The sequence below is a fragment of the Cygnus olor genome, chromosome 6 (genome assembly GCF_009769625.2).
Source record: "Cygnus olor isolate bCygOlo1 chromosome 6, bCygOlo1.pri.v2, whole genome shotgun sequence".
Lineage (NCBI taxonomy): Eukaryota > Metazoa > Chordata > Aves > Anseriformes > Anatidae > Cygnus > Cygnus olor.
This window is the reverse complement of record NC_049174.1, coordinates 8037312-8052718: the sequence shown is the minus strand read 5'-3', so window position 1 is coordinate 8052718 and position 15407 is coordinate 8037312.

Sequence of the window (15407 nt, the reverse complement as noted above, 5' to 3'; positions counted from 1 at the left end):
TTCTTTTTATGTAATTGTTTTTTATGCTGGGGGTGGTGTCAGTATAGCTTTCCTCAGTCCCTTCCCTGAATTAAATGATTCCAGGTCTCTCATCCTTAATGTAAAGGTGATGTTCAGTCAACCTCTGCTTCCTCCTCTTTCTTTGGATGCCGACCCATAGGGAAATGGCCTTTTTGGGTCGTGGTGTGTGAGATGAAACACACTTGAGCAAGGACCCATCTTTGTAGATGAAGATTTGCTTCCTGTGTGTCTCAGACTCTGCTCCTGCCCATATTTCTCTCTAATGTTATGGTGAGGAGCATCGTGGTGTTGCTGTGAAAATGCTGATGTGCTCATCTGCTCCTGGCTGTGGGGCCATGTGGGATCACTGCATCTCCACCTTTCTACCCACAGCATCTCTTCTGCAGCTGCAAGAGAGGCAAAGCCACATGGCTGGTGGGAAGGAATGGAGGAGGTCCCAAGAGCTGGCAGCACGTGTGGATGGAGAGAAGTACTCTGGGGTTGGCCAGGAGGGTTTTGCGAATGAGTTTTCTAAAAACATAAAGCCACATGTTGGCTTCTCCAGGTTAGCAACAAACTGAGTAGGAGCAACCCAGGTGAGACCAGTTCCTCAGGGAGCAGATGCTGGCATTTGGCATGAGCAGGCCTGGAAGGAGGAGGGGATGAGCTGGCCTAAAATGAAGCAATGAAAATTAAAAAGGAGCACAATCAATCTCAGCTGGAAGTTGTTTCATGTTAAATACAGGCTGGTTCTTTATTGCAGCCTGTGTAAGGTTTTGCTAATGCCCTTGATTTATTAGAGAAGCTGAAATGACTTTGCACAGCAGGATAACATGTGTTTGACTTCGTTCCAGGTGTGACAACAGCTGAGAGCCATCAAAACGAGGGAGAAAAGAGCTGCCAATGGTCCTGTCTAACTCAGATGATAGGGATTTTTCTATGTGCCCCATCAAATCCTGCTCTCTTGTTCTTTACTGATGGAGCTGAGGACAGGATTTCCCTTTGAAAGCAGCAGTTTTTCCTGTCAGCATTAACAGCATGTTCTCTGTGGGATATGAAGAGTTGCGGAAATAAAACTTTCTTCTGCTTCACCTGCAGGAGCTGCAGGTACTGGGAGGACACTTAGGATGGAGAGGCCTGATCTCATGGGACCACAACGTTCATCTTTTCAAAGATTTACTAGTGGAAAATGCCAAAGGAATACTGTCACCTGCTCCTAGTAACAGCAACTGGAAATACCAGACTGATTTTTTTTCCTCCCCTCTTCAATGAAAAGGACAGCGAGAGGCCAGGTAAGCCTTCAGCATGTCTTGGCAAGGAAACATTTTGGGGGAATTGGATGTGTGGAAGGGGTGGATGCTACAAGATGTGTACCAGTAATTAAGGTACGGGATGCTGGTCTGCAGCACACCCAGACCCTGACTGTCTGAGGTTTCCTGCCACGGAAGATGGATAGATTTTTGTGGCTGTTTTCGAGGGGAACTATATGTGTGCTGTGCATTGGCAATGACTTCTCATGCAGGCTTCTGTAGCAGTGCAACTGGAGTTTTAAAACTTCACACTTTAATAAATCTTCAGAGAAAGAGGTGATTTGGGGCCAGTTTAGGCTATAGTGCAACATAAATAGAGGAAAGCCTGAGGTGATTTTTATGCAGCCTTGTTCTGGGAGGGACGCCTTCCCAAACATATAAAGGATAATTGGGTGACCAATTAGATAAGGTGATGTATGAAGAAAGAACAAAAAAAAAAATGACATTTGAACTAGAAAAACATTAACATCAGGCATTTGGGCTCTTTCATAGTCATTTAACATAACTGGAAATTGGATAGTTAAAATTTGGCTAAGTTTATTTACCCATTTTACTGATTAAGCAAAATATGTATTTATGCCCTTTTTCCCCACCAGGCTGTAGTTTTGACTATGAGTTTTCATGCCTAATGTGAGCTGTGGATATTTTTTTTTTCTTTTAAAGTGTAAAATAATTGGATTTTGAGCTACTTTCTAGATTTGAAGTTAGTCAGACGTGTAACTGATGGTTATGAAACATGAAGGCATTTTTCAGGTAGAGATGAAGAAGCTGATAGTGCTGATGTCCACCTTTCAGAGATCTGTGCAGGTGTGTAACTCAGCGCTTTTGCACCTGAAAGCATTTCTCCATGTTCTTCTTCATAGACTAAGGCTCAAAAATGCCACATCCAAGTGCAGTAATAGTATTATTTAGGGAAACTGAAGGTAGCCTGGCCTCAAAATCCCATCTCGTCATTGCTAGATGCTTCTGAAGGCATGTGTTGTACCTGCTCTTATAGTTGTGTATAATTATAAGCTACATATGGTTGTAAACTATAGCTGTAAGTAGTTACAAGCTACTCAGGTACCTTAAAAGCTGTGAAGGTAGAAAAGATGAAATATTTCAGGAGGGCTTAGGCAGGAATAAGAGCCCGTGCTTGGGGATGTGTCTCCTCTGTTGTGCACAGATGTGCACGGGGGGACAAACACCTTGGAGAGTTATCTGAAGGTTTGGGTCTGCCTCTCTGCTTTGGTGTGGAGCTTAAACATCAGCACAGAGGGAGAGAGAGCTGCTGGGCTTCATTTCTCAGGAGCTTTCCAGGTCTGTGACTCTAGCTGGTCAGGAATCACGGTGCAAATCCTATTTCTTTTTTTTGCAAGGGCAGGCCATATGGTCTGCACAGTCTTGGTTGTTGAGTGCCATTACCTGGTGGCAGAAATGAAATTGTCTCATTTGGGTTTTGTAGGTGGCTGTCCCTGTCACCCCCAAGACCACAAGGCATGTGAGGAGTGCGCGCAGGAGCTTGCATTTGATACAGATCTAACCAGGCTTTTAAGAAGAATTCCCCTGGGGGTTACAGTTCCCACTTGATGTTCACCGCTAATGTTTATTTTCAAATGCAATACTTTGGCTTGAACAGGAGGCTCCTAATATGGGAAAAAAGAAGTCCAACCCCAGCAAATGCAACATTTGATCTGACCTGGATTTCTGGCCAGAAATCCTGCTCGGTGCAAAGCAGCCACCCTGACGTTCTTGCTCCCCAGTTAGGGGGATGTCAGCGCAAGCACGGCTGAGCAGCAGTCTGGTAAACAGAGGAATGTTTTTATTAAACAGCTTTGGGATACAAAATTATTTATACTGACCTTGTTTTCCAGCTCTTCAGAGGCCCAAGGAGAAAGCTTGAGATTCTGTAAGAAGTAATGCTCCTTCATTATACTGCTTCCCATCTGTCGGGTTAGTTTTTAGGATCTATATGTATTCATCTCTCGGGGAATAATGGGGATTTCACAGACAAGGAAAAAAAAAACATGAATGAAACTTTGTTTACTAGCGAAGGGTCTGAGAGCAATTTTGTGTGTCGTATGGGCACGAACATAATTGCAGGTGAGAGGGCTGGTGGCACACGAAGAAGCTCAGGTTTGTTCCTTGCTCGTGTGGCTGCATCCAGCAGCATTACCAGAAGTGGGGCACCAGGTTCATCTGCTGAAAAGTGTCAAAACCTTTGGGCTGCAGGTTGCAAGAAAAACAAGAGGAGGTGAGGTAGCCTCTCCCCTCAGTGTCTGTGAGGATTATTTCCTAAAGATGTTGTCTGAGGATGTGATTTCCTGGACTGGCTGCAAGTTGTGCTGGGCAGCAATCAGCCTGAGCGAGCCCCATCCCTGCACAAAGGCTGTGATTTTTCCCAAGTGCTTAAGAGGCTCATCAAAACGTGAGTCCTGCTAGCTTTTAAACTCAGACTCCTCCTTTTTCTGGTGCTCCAAGTCTCAGAGTCACTTCAGGGGATGCTTATCCCTTTTTTAAAAAATGGGTGCCCGGTGGAACGACATGACACCAGCGGGTGCCTGGCTGCTCGTGTTCACCTTAGTGGAGCTATTTATTACGTTTTGGAAAACGTAATTAAAAGTCAAATCACCCATTTTGACATATGGTTTATTGGGCCCCATCTAATTAAAGCCTGTCTGGGAGAGAAGTGCTGCAGCGAGCGCAGGTGGGATCCCAGGGAAATCTGACTCCTGCAACGCCTTCCCAGGGCATGTAGAGCCGGGGGGGAAAGATGGAATGAAAATAAATGATGCTGGCTGCAGGGAGCAGATGACATGATTCCCTATTACGCCCGGTGTCTCTCTCCTCATCCCCACCCCTGGTGAATAAATGCAGGTCTGGGGCTTTGCGTGTGTTATCCCCAAGCTGGTTGATTTGTGATGAGTGTTTTTTTCTGTCCTTTTGTGCTGCAGAGGACCCTTTAGATGAATTTAGACAAGCATGTTGTGGATCGGGGACGTGGAACCCATCTCTTATCAGCCTTCTCCTCAACATCCTATACCTTCTGGGTATAAATGCTTTGGTGCCACTCAAGAGATAAGGGACTTGGCTGGAACATGCATCACCAGAACAAACTAATTTTTATTTCCATATCGCCCTCATGTTTGGGCAGTAGGGTTTCTTTGTTGCTCTGTAAGCATTTGGCCTTTCATCCCAAACTTGACCTCAGGAAACTGATGGAGAATGTGGAGGACTTCTGCTCCTGGAGGAAGCGTGGGCCTTGCCCTGTGCCCTGTGGTGCCAGTGACTTTCTTCCCCAGCTCCTGATCTCCAGGCCAGTGTTGGGGCTCACTGAGGAGCATGTGGTCGGTCAGTATTGGAGCTGCTCAGCATCAGTGCTGCAGCAAGCCTTGGGAGGAGATGCCTCTACCGAGCTGGTGAGCGAGGGAGAGCTGTGCCATGCTGCTGCACCAGGGTGGGGAGAGCTTTCCTTCTGCTTTCTGCAGAGCTGGGCTCCTTGGCACCCCCTGTTTATTAACCCTTGCTCTCACACCTGTTCTCGCTATCGCACCTCCAGAGCTCCGGAGCCACTTCTTGCACCTCCCACAAGTGCACATGCTCCTGCTCCGAGAGCCTCCCTGGATTTTCGGACCTGTGTGTGATCAGAATGAATTAGACTTGGCTGAAGCATGGGATTATTGCAGACCTGTCACTTCACAGCATGTTCCTGTTACAGCCCACACTCATGTCTGCTAGTATTTTAAAGTAAACTTTAATTAGCATCTTCCAAAGAGCGTGAATAAATTGTTTTGTTGTTGTTTTAGGTTCAGTTTTGTTTCAAGGAAAGGAGTGTTTACTCACCGAGGACGTATTTCCAAACTCTCCATCCACTCTAGCCCTGGCTTCCTGGTCTCTCGGTGCACGTGTGCCTGCGCAGCAGTACGTGGTGCTGCTGGTGGGGGCCAGGCTGCTCAGCAGCAGGCTGGGATGTGCTGGAGAGGCACGTGCAGGTGGCAATGGAGCATTCTGGGGACATGGTGAAGCAATGCTGTCTGCTCCAGACATCACCCCTTTACTCACAAATTGTTCTAGGAGAGTTACTCCAGGGTGAAAATACCTGTGCCTCTCTTGGTTTGGTGTAGCAGCCCCTTTACCTGAAGTCTGGTGGGCATGGTTTAGGCTCGGTGCTCTCAAAGGTCTTAAATAGATTAAGATCCTCCAAAGAACAGTGCTGTGATCCAGGGACACCGGAGACATCTCCCCCTTACTGTAAATAATGTCTGGTCTGCTCTTGGCAAGGGGTGCAGAACATGTTTTCCTGCCTTTGCTCCAGCAAGGCTGACTTAGGTATCTGATGTGGTCCAAAGATCTGCTCGCAGAAAGCAGAGGGATGCCAAGGAGGCTTTGTACAGGGCTGAATTCCTGCAGAATTACTTTACTGCTGAAATTAATTGTATTAATGCCATGCAAAGCTGTCTCTCACTCAGCCCATTTTTAGACCGAGGTTATGCAAGTGGTGGACTCGTGGATTGGCAGGGGACGGGCTGCAGACGTGTTCGCCCTCTCTGTGGGCAGAGCAGCGAGGAAGGGCTGAGGCATTGCGCCGAGGCTGGGGCGTTCCCTCCGGGCGCTGGCACGGAGCAGCCGTCCCCACCCCATACCATCCCTTTTAAAAGGTGGCGTGCGACAAAAGGAGGGTAAACCCACTGCCTGGGATACTGAAAGCAGGAAGAAGTGAAATAGCGATAGGGGAAAAGGCTAAATTTAAAGGCCTCGGTGGTAAGCAGTGTTTTTTCAGAAGAAATCAGGTGTTGACCTGGGCAAACTGCGTGGACTCCATCGGGTTTTTGTACTGCAAGGAAATGTGCTTGTGCAAATGGGCTAGTGTGAAGCAGTAAAGCACATACATTGACTCCTTTTAGCTTCACCCATGCATGGCTTCGGTTCCACCCATCTTGTTAAACAAACATACTTGGTTGGGGATAAGGCAAGGAAAATCCTGTTCTCTGCTTGTGTTTGTTCTTCCCTCTGCTCCTCCAGCAGGGACACTTGAAACACAGATGGAGCTCAAGGCGTTAGGTTTTAACAGATCCAAATCAATTTGATGTGCCCTTAAAAAATCCCACAGCCATTTCCAGCGGCATCCGTGGAGTTGCTAACAGCCAAGCATGTGCCCAGTGAGTAGCTGCTGCATGTATCGGTTTTCTCATGCCGAAAGCCATTCTTTTCCTGCCATGTGAAGGCTTCAAGTGCATCTTTCTAGTGGCCTCAGCAAAAGAGCATCCTTAGGAGTTACAAAACGGCATTATCTACAGCATCAACGTGGGGGCAGCAGGGCAGTGGGTGGTCATCTTGGGCTTCAAAACAAGTTGTTCCCAGAGTTTCCTGGTGAAACATCTTAATTTGCTGAGTGCTGCATAAAAAGGACTCCCTGTAGGTGGTCAGAAGAGGATAATGGCTGCAAAGCTCAACTCCCAGCTCTGTCCCTCTTACCTGCCAGTGGGGCAAACGGGCTCCCTGCATGGCTCAGCTCTCAGTCCCTTCCAGCAGCTCCTTGGGCACAACCCGCTGCTGGAAGGGGGACTCTGCCTACTGGTAGGAACTGGAGAAGAGCAGACCCCGTTGCTTCCCAGGATGACACCAGGAGAGATGCATTTTTTATCTTATTGTTCCATCTGCACCTTATCAGCCACAAGAAGTGGCCATCACCCCTACTGGCCATTACCAAGAACACTTTGGCCATCATCATGGTAACTCCCCTTCAAGTTGTGTGGGCAGGAGTTTGGCTGTAGAAGGTAGCAGGAATTTCCTTTTTTTTTGTGTGTTTGTGTTCAGGAATGACTCTTGGCAGCCCTCGGCATAGCTCTCAGTGGGGAGAAAGCTGCTTCCTTGCAAGCCCACAGGGCAAGCTCCTTACCTGAAGACAAATTCCATTTCTTTCAGGAATATGCAACTCAGTAGCTACCAGAATCGATTGTAAAGGATTATAAGGGACAGAGCTCTGATCAGGAAGCTCTGACACAAATTTCTGTGCTGCACTGAAGTCTTCCCTACTGTTTTCCCCCTGTTCTGACTCACCTGGTTCGGTTGCTACGTGTTGCTCCATCCTGGGGGAAGCAGAGCGCTCAACACGTTGCTCACCTCTCCTGTGACCTCTCCGCTGCCACACCTTTGTTGGATGACAGCAACAAAAACAGCACAGAGAATTCCCAAAAGGGTGAGGACGCCTTAATCCCTTCAGAAAACCAACCTGATACTTCATGGGTGGGTCCCTGCTCACCTCAGAGTAAATTAACATCTCCTTCCTCATCCACAGCTCTCTCCTTTGCAGGTTACAGTAAATGCAGGTGCCAATCCCATGTGCCCGTGGCCAACCTGCCTCCTTGGCAATGCCTCATGGGGACAAGGGCTTTATCCTCATAAAATCCCAGCTGCTTTCCCTTCTCTGAGCTCACATACAGATATTTTACTCGTGGTTCAAACTGCCAGTGGAAAAGCCAACCCATCAGCACTGGTTTATATCAGCTGGCAGTTCTGCTGCTGCTTTGGTGGCCTCCCTTGGTATGTTCCACAAATATGCTTCTCTTTGGGCTGAATCCTTCAGCTATTTATTTAGCATATCTCTTCCGTTCCTTGCACAGCCACATCACCATGGTTTCGAGACTGACTTTGGTCAGTATCAGATTGTTAGGTCATTGAGAGAATTTACCTCCATTTTTAGAGGAAAAGGCTAAAAGAAGCAAATCACCGAGATTGTGATAGTTTACAGGTGGAACGGGACTTCTGGGCCCCATTGCTGTCCAGTGAGACCATCCTTCCCATGTGGTGCTCCCAGAAAGACGTGCTCCCTGCTGCAGACCTCCAAATCCCCACGTCAAGAGATGCTGAGTGACAGGCAAGCTTTCCTGCCTTTCCCTGGATTTGTAAGGTTGTGATTTATCTAGCAGGAACACAGCAAACCAACATCTTGTTCTACAGCTTCACCGCAGGGGTGATTCACATGGACTACTGCTGGCATCTGGCACCGGTTTTTGGCTGCTCTGGTGGAAATAGTGAATGCTTTGTGGATATCTGGTCATTAGATGATGAAGGTTTTTTTTGGTTCATTCTCACCTGAATTTAATTTAGACTCAGGTGCCGCACATGTTCAGTAATCCTCTTAGCCATGATTTGGTTGCGCTCTCTTACCTGGAAGAAAGGAATTTGATAATGCACCGATGAAATGAGCTGCAGCCATCTGACATTCAAACCCAGACAAACAAAACTCTCTTGACTTGCTTGGAAAAAAAAGGAAAAAAAAAAAAAAAACAAACAACCCACATCAATTACATTGTCAGTTGTATTTACTTTGCACAGCCCTGAACCATCCCAGCGCTGGGACATGTGCCGCCAGCGTCTGTGGCGAAGCCTCCGCCGTTAGGGACATGCTCGGGTCGCCGGGATGGAGCTGGGGCCCTGGAGAACCCAGGGGCTGGAAGAGGCTGCAGGAGCTGTGGCTCACCAAGTCTGCTTGAGCTTAGCAAAGCATGTTTTGTAAGCTGGGTTTGCTTTTTAAAAGAAAAAAAAAAAGGAAGAGGGAAAGGAAGGAACTTGCTGGAAAGGAGGGGTTTCCCAAGTTTCTGCTACACGCTGCCTGCTTTTTATAACAGGGTGATCCAGCTAGAGAACTAGAGGACTAGTATCTAGAGAACTGCTCTCCTTGTGGAGTTGGTGAGCAGCAAGCAAGGAGGTTATCATCCTGTCCTGCATGTTCAGTGCAGAAAGTTAAAATAAACGCATGAGCAGATTAGGTGTCAGAAAACGTCTAGTTACGGCTTATAAAATTACCAGCTCACTGGTTTATGAATGGAAATGTGCAGGGGAGCCATGTAGCAGTGTTGTCTCCAGTCCATCCTTAAAAGCCTCGTCTGCAGAGAAAAAGGAGAGGAGGGAACACTCCAGAGCTGTTCTCTACACCCATGGGAGCTGCAGGCAGCCCAGACCCACACAGCATCTGGTTTCTGGGAGCAGCATGTGAATTATGTTTCAGAACAGTCCCTCTCCTGAAGTATAGCAGAAGATATGTTGCTATTCATTCTCTCTGCCCGCTGTCAGCTCCTCAAAGTGCTAACGTGGTTTGTGTTGTCTCTTTTGTGTCTCTACCAACCCATGTTAAGGATGGATGCTGCTCGTCGCACCCTCACAGCACTTGCAGCCTGTGTTCACGTGTGTGGTTCTTGAAAAAACTCAGACTGAGGCCTTCATCCCTCCAAATTTATGGTTTCGTGGTCTAATGGTTATGGTTTGTTTATGTATTAATGGCACGCGGTGATTTAATACTTCTCGCTTGTGGCAGTTTTCCATGAAACCCATGGAAGTGTATGAGGATGATAGCCAACTACACTTTGCTCTCAGTTTTGAGCATGAGACACTTTTGGGTGCAATCAGTATAAGCTTACAGTTTATACGACAAAGCCTGTCCACAGAGCTGTTTGCCAAGGCCGGGCAGAGGTGTGACTCACCAGTAGGTAATGACTTGCTTATCAGAAGGTATTGGGACTCTTTGATGAACTTTGTGTGTGTGTGAGAGGCACGCTCACAAGCAGGGACTCTCAGCGTCCCTCCTCGCAGCAACAGCAGGAAAGGAAGACAGATTTTCTCTTAGGCTTCCTGCAAGGTAGCCAAAATCTGTCCTTTAGTAACACACCAGCTGCATCCTAAACTATAAGAGCATCTGTATCAGGAACTGACATCCTCTCTGGTTTGTTATATCGATCTTCCTGTCTGACTAAAAGTGTTTCAGCAGGGTCCAAGGAACAGTTCTCGGGTACAAAAACATAGCTTGGCATTGTACAGGCCATACATGCAATGACTTTTCCTCCTGGTGACTCACAAAGTAGGTGTGCCCTCAACTTCTTTTGGAGCATCTAGGTAGAATAATTCAAATGGAAAGGGCACGCCTTGTACCCCGGCTTGTGTGCTTGGGCTGGTCTCGCCACAGCGAGGGCCAAGACGCAAGGTGTTAGTCCTGTCTCGGAGAGACCCTCGGCATGAGGCAGCTCTTTGGAACAGGTTATCTTTTATGGGAAATGGTTGTTTGGCCATTTCACCTTTGAAAACAGATTGCCAGGCATGTGTATCCCTGGGCTTCAAATCTTTCTGAATATTTACGTGTGCAAACCTAATGAGTGCTTCACTCAGCTTTTGTAAGCACTTTCCTATAATGCCTGATTTTTTTAAATTAAAATAATGTTCCCTCTGAGCAACCACAGTAGGCGTACATCTCAGGCCACTACCAACCCTTGCAGCAACACTTGTTGCTACAGAAAAACGTAGTAACTTCAAAAAACTTCAGAAAATCAAGTAAGGGACTGGATAGGGACACAAAGTTTTCCAGTGGAGCTGGTTGCCCTGAACAGGTCACTCTGAGGCCTGAGGCAAGTGGGGATGTGTGTAAATAAAAAAATGTGTTTCCTTGGACTTGTCTGTCTTCTACTTCCTCTCCATATCCATGCAGATTTGCAGATTTTCAGAAAGTTCATGATGTGAGAGCGGCAAAATGCAAACATGATGGTCCTTGTTATAGTTATGTCATGAGAAGGTTGTGATGGGATGTTTCTCTTGTTCCATGTGCAAAGCGCGACAAGCTGGAGGCACAGCTTGATAGCGGAACTTTCAGTGAGCACAGAGCAGGGTTTAAAATCCTAAATATCCTGATGTCCTGAACCCAGTGTGGTGAACAGCAAACCTCCCAGGGACGCTCAGGCATCACAGGGACTCACCCAGATGTACAGCTTGTCAAATTTGTGGTCCAACCTTCTGTTTTTTTGGGGTGCAAAGTTGGGTCTTTGACTAAAAGCGACCTTTTTCACGTGCGCATCTGCTTTCCACCCCGTATCTTAGTGTTTGTATTATCATACTACTGGCAACCAGGCTGTTCTGGCTGACAACCAAAGTGTTTTGATGCACAATGGCATTAGCACGTCTCATGGGAATGGTGGTTTTCAGTACCTTCTGCTTCCATTCTCCTTTCTGGGCCAGGTTTTGTTGCCACCTGCAGCTCCCAGGATGTGCGCAGACAGAGAGAGGCTGTGTGTAAGCTAGAGGAGTCTCGTGCTTTCAAGGTCTGCTGAATTCCCGTGCAAAACCTCAGGCTACAGAACAAAATGGGGGGGGGGGGGGGAGAGAGAAAGAAAAAAAAAAAAAAAAAGCCTTAAGGGACAAAAAATGACACAGTGACACAGTTTTGAGTCATGTTGTTTCATTGCTCAAGAGAGATATTTCACTGAAAAATATATTTATTCTGTGGAAAATTCTGATAAAACCCAAATTGCAAGAAAAAAACAATTGCAAGAAAAAAGTTTTGACTGTAGCTGGATTATGTGGGATTTTAAGAGCCCACCTGAATGCTCTAAAAACCAATTTCTTAAGAAAGAAATCTCTCCAGTTTTGTAATCTGAGGGCTGTTTCTATAGCTCCATGATGCCTGCCCAGCGCTCTAAAATTTGGAAATACGTTTTGATACCTGAGAAGTTTGTTTATTTGCAGAATCACAGGGTAATTGGGGGCTGCTCAGTGCATGTTGCTCGGGCTGCTTTTGTTCATCCGTATGGGAAAAGTGGTACAACAGGGCTATGACTGTTTATATAGACGTGTTTATTTCTATGAATGAACAGGGTTTTTTTCATTGTTTTTTTTTTTAATGTAACTGTGTCGGCATTAGTGGTTTACTGATATTAACGACATTGTGTAAATTACAGCATCTCTGCTGAAATACTGAAAGCTGGGTGTATGTTAGTCCCACCTGAGAAAAATGTGAGGGTTTGGTTTTTTTGTTTTTTTTTTTAGCCAAAACGTTCAGAAAGCATGTTCTGCCTGTGGTGATGAGCTGCTGTGTGAATCCATGGAAATCACCGCCCACTCGCTGTGTTTGCACAGTAATTAAAGGGGGATTACAGGCAGGGGGGAGCCCGGCTCCCCTGCCCTGCACGCACCGGGAGCCTCAAAGCCACATTGTTCCCCGTCGCCGGTGGCGCTGCTCTGCCCCAGCGCCGTCACCGCCAGCATGGGGGACAGGGCGGGTTGTGCAAACGGGAGAGGGCAGTTTCTGCCTGGGAGAGCCCTTGTTCTAAAAACAAAATAAAACAGAAAAAAAGAAAAAAAAACAGGGTGGGGGAAGGAATGCAGTTAGTTTTTTCTTCTTCTCAGGGTGTATTGAGTGGTGTTGAGTGTGTCCCAGCCTTCGGGGGATGCGTTGCAGAGGTGGGCAGGAGCAGGTCTTGGTTGCAGCGGGACGCCGTGGGATGGCCGGGCACCAGCAGGGCCAGATTCCTGCTCCCCATGGAAACCACCTCCCAGAGTGCCCATCCCTCCCCAGCCAGCCCTAATCCTCCCCTTGCGGTCACCCCAAGCAGCCTCCCAGCTCTTTTATCGGCGAGGATCTCCCTTAAGCAAATATTTACGGGAGGCTGCTCCTGGCGGCTCGACCAGAGGGGCGGGGAGCCAGGGGACACGAGGTGGCCTCGTGGAGCCACCAGCATCAGCCTCCTGTGTTTGGTTGTGTTGGGTTTGTTTGGGTTTAAGACCCACCAGAAAACAAAATCCAGCTTTTAAGCTATCCACAGCAGCAAAACCCCCGGGAGGTGGATGGAGGGCTGCTTGGAAAACTCATCCTCCCGACACAGCAAGCAGTGGGTGAGGCCTCCATCCCTCTCCCATGTGTGGTGCTGGTCTTGACCCACCTCTTGCATGTTGGTGATGATTCTAGAGAGTTTCAAGTAAATGCATTTTTAATTGTCTGTGGGCTAAGAGGTGTCTTGAAGGTGAAGCCCACTGAGCGAAGTGAAGGTGTGAGCTGGGCAAGCAGCTCCCGGTGGGATTTTACATCCTTTGATGGCATCTGCGGGAAGGACCTGGGTTGTTACAAGTGATAAAGGGATGGCTATGGGTACTGTCCCAAAAGCAGAGAATAAAGGAGAAGGTCTGGGCTTCAGGGTCAAGGACACAATGCGCACACAGTGCTGCTGAGATATGGCAAAACCGCTCAAAGCATGAGACTGTGAGAAAAGCTCGAGCAGCCGATGAAAGATGGTTCTGGCAGTGCTGTGTTGGGCAGACCGGCGAGAGTCTAAATAAGTCACCAGGTGCTTCCTGCCTCAATCTCTTCATCCGCGGGAGGTACGTGTTGATATAGATCAGCCTTCAGATCCAAACCCCAAATCTCAGTTGCTGTAAGTGCACAGAGCCCAGTGGCCAGGTCTGCAGCTGAAATTCATAGCGAAACCCAGGGATGTGAGGCACCGGCGTGCGCCCTGCGCAAGGGGGAGCAGGGTGCGTGCTGAGATGGTCTCTGCAGAGAATACAGAGATCCTCAAAGGAATTGCAGAAAAATATTTTATTTTATTTTTAAAAAAATGGCTTTGGGAAAGCAGCAGGTCAATGTGTGGTCTAGGGACAGCTTGTCCCAGCTTTGGCACAGCCTCGTTCCTGATGATGGCAGCACCTTGATCCATAAATACCTGTGTGTTTAGGTGTTCTGCTCACTTTTCCTTAATTTTTCTTCTGGAGCACGCAGTCAATCCTGCCTAATGGAGGGAAGGTGACAGTTAAAGCTGGAGGGGCTTTGTTACCCTGCAAACGGTATGGAAAACAGATGGGGACCTGGGAACCATTGAGTTGAAAGTAATCATCAGTCTGTGCTACAACATCATTCTCCTTGAACAGGCAGCATCGAGAGCGTCTGAGGAAATGAGTTGATGCTACACAGTGCAGCACAGTAAGTAAATGACACCCAGAGCCTTTTACAGCATGAGATGGGTTTTTGCATATCCCCATACCGCTCTTCTGCACCATGCAAACCAGCTGGTGAAAAAGGAGACATACCTTCACTTGTGCAATAGCACAGCTACTGGTGCAGGTGAAGGTTAAGTACTGTTAGGATTTCTGGTCTATTCTCAAGTCCCCTTGCACACGCATCCCACATCCCTCGATATAACACAGCAGTGCTGGCTAAACGGGCACTGCTCACTGTCCAAAGCCCTGGCAAAGAAAAAAAAAATCCACCTTCTGCTCAGCTTTGTCTCTTCTGCCTGCCAAATCACACACCGTGCCCAGAAGACTGTGTGGCTTGCAGGGGCATCTAGTGGCTGAATAATATATGAGTAAGTGTGGCATTACAACGCGTTTCACACACTGTAATCTAATCAGCGTAAATCAGCCCTCTTGTCTCAAACAGGTTCATCTCCATCGTCACGCAAAGAAACCCACAGGAGCAAACCTGGAGGTCAGAACCACTGCCAACATGTAAAAGGTATCCCTCACTCCACTTCCCCCCTCCCCATCCCCAAATAACAGTTTTGGATAAAAAGCAAAACTTTGCAGATGACTTTATTCCTTGTCCTGTTAAATATGTGGAAGTAATTCTTAGTGGAGGGGCATAACTTCATAAATCAGCCTGTCTCCCTCAAACACACCTGACACCAGAGCTGCTAAGGGGAAGCCTGGAGGCAACCAAAAGTTTGGAAAAATCTTGCTATTACTCCCAAATGTTTGCTTGCATGATTTATTTAGCTCAGGCATGTCTCAGCTCAAACAGAGCAAAGAAATCACAGAGCTGGGCAGGAGGAAGGAAAATCTTTGCGTGCTGTTTTGCAAAGCCAAACCTTTGTAGCGTGCTGCAGGGATTCAGGACAAAACCTGCTGGGGACAGCGTGGTGATGCTAAGCACTGTGATTGCCTGGGCATTAATAGAGAGGATTTCAGCTTGGAGGTCTGTTAAACTTCATTGACAATGAAAGCCTCCAGAGTCTCCTCAAATGAGACTGAACACAGCCCCTTCGCTTTCTTTAAGCCTTCAGAGGACAATACCTATGGCAAACACTCCCAGAAAGTAAAAGTGCAATATAGCATACTGAAGGCTGATAAACAAGGCTCTTTTGTAAGGACTAATGACTCATGTCTCCTGGATTTATAAGAAAAAGAGCATAAAAGCAATTACTGGGGTGTGAATTATTTTGTTTTTTAATGGCCTGACAGTTTTGACAGCTCCGAGCTTGTTATCTATCACAAACTCTCTTGATCTTCCAACTTTAACATGACTTCTAATTATACTTTCTTATTAATAAAAGGGCAAACAACCTATAGTCTGGTTTTCGTTCA